The sequence below is a fragment of the Patiria miniata genome, unplaced genomic scaffold, assembly GCF_015706575.1.
Source record: "Patiria miniata isolate m_02_andy unplaced genomic scaffold, ASM1570657v1 HiC_scaffold_8, whole genome shotgun sequence".
Lineage (NCBI taxonomy): Eukaryota > Metazoa > Echinodermata > Asteroidea > Valvatida > Asterinidae > Patiria > Patiria miniata.
Genome location: NW_024037075.1, coordinates 275,580 through 277,574, shown reverse-complemented (window position 1 = coordinate 277,574; position 1,995 = coordinate 275,580).

Here is a 1,995-nt window from a genome sequence, read left to right as displayed (position 1 = left end):
TGTAAATTGAATGAGTTGGGGGGGGGGGGGCAAAATGTCCCTGCCCCCGTCTAAAACTGAGAAATCGAGAATTTGTTCAGAAATACAAGATTTTTTTGGGAAAAATATGTTTTGCCCCCTTTAGAAAAAATTCTGGCGACGCCCATGAGTTCACCGGTGTGTATACCAGTGTAGGCACACAATTGAGCTGCCCAGAGTTTGGATATAGAATAAGAAAGAAAGAAATTAACTCAGAACCTAGAACTCATTGGCCCACCCACCCCCGGCTCAAGAAACCAACAAGCCGAACAAGACCTCATGATGCTTAGCGATAGCGATGATGAGTTGCCCTGTGGAAAGTCTTCCACATCATCGCAGAATCAGCCTGCAGGGCAGAAAGAGGGCTTGTTTCCGGCATCAAATAGTTCCGTATTCACTCGAAACAAAGCAAACGGCTCTTTTCAGAGCCACCAAATTTTCATAGAAGAGCTTAGAACTGTGCATCTCAACGATAACACTTCTCCTTTGTTTAGTGTCTCTCCCTTACCCCCCCCCCTTTTTTAAGTTAATTTCTTTCTTTCTTATTCTATATCCAAAGTCTTCGCCTGTGTTACGTTCCGTACATGAAATCCACGACCTAACCTCCTCTGTCGAAAGCGTTGCAACTGTCTAATAGAACGATCCATTTCTCGATTTGTGAGTTAGGCTTCAACTCAGTCGTGTTTATTGGGAAGGGGCGTAATCATACATGCCGCCACTACATCTAAAATTAAATGGAAAGGAGTATGGCCGCCACCATGAATTGAGAAGTGATTTTATGGCTGAGAAAATAGCAAGGAAAACCGGTCAGTGCAAGCAACGTTCAGCGAAGAGTTTTGAAATTCCCGCTCTCTGGGAATTTCTAACCTAATGGGCCCGCGGGCGAGTTACGTGTTGACAAGCCTTACCCCCCCCCCCCCCCCCCCCCCCCCACTGCCGCAGCCCTGCAGGAGAGCCTTAATCGACTTCCTATAGATGTGTATGATATACTGAAAAAGAAAAAAAAAATAACTCATACACTCTGGGCAGCTCACTTTCGTGCCTACACTGGTATACACACCTGTGAAAAATGGCTCAAATTAACGGAACTCTTCTCTGCATGCTAGTCGGAAGGGGAAAAAAAAGTTTTCAAAAATGCATCAGCTCACAGAGCCTCCCGTCCTTGTAATTGTTTGCATCCCACGAAATGTAAAGAAATGAGGAACGGCCCTGATGGTGCCGATAGCGAGTCCCACTCCTTGATAAACTCTGATTCACGGCAGCAACTCTCTTGGAATAATAATTATCCTACAACAAATTAATATCGACGATTTATTTCCTGACCGGTTTTCCTTGGCCTTGCTATTTTCTCAGCCATAAAATCACTTCTCAAAGAATTAAATTCTGTGCTTAATAAGAATTCCTGGTGGCGGCCATTCTCCTTCCCATTTTATTTTTTGATGTAGTAGCGGCATGTATGATTACGCCCCTTCCCAATAAACCCGTGGCACTTTTGCCTTCGCCGTGGCGCTTTTGCTTTCGCCGTGGCGCTTTTGCGCTTGCCGTGGCGCTTTTGCGCTTGCCGCGGCGCTTTTGCGCTTGCCGCGGCGCTTTTTGTTTTGCCGTGGCGCTTTTTCTTTTGCCGTGGCGCTTTTTGTTTTGCCGTGGCGCTTTTTCTTTTGCCGCGGCGCTTTTTGTTTTGCCGTGGCGCTTTTTCTTTTGCCGTGGCGCTTTTGCGCTTGCCGTGGCGCTGTTGCGCTTGCCGCGGCGCTGTTACGCTTGCCGCGGCGCTTTTGCGCTTGCCGTGGCGCTTTTGCTTTTGCCGTGACAGTTGTGGGCCACCGTACGAACCCGAGTCATCCCGCTCAGCTCACTAGAGCTTTTGCTTAACCACTACACCAAACGTGCTACACAACTTATGGTGGGAATTTAATATATCTTATTTCAGCCCTATCTTAAAGAGTACAGCGCCCTCTGTTGATATGGATTGCCGCCGGC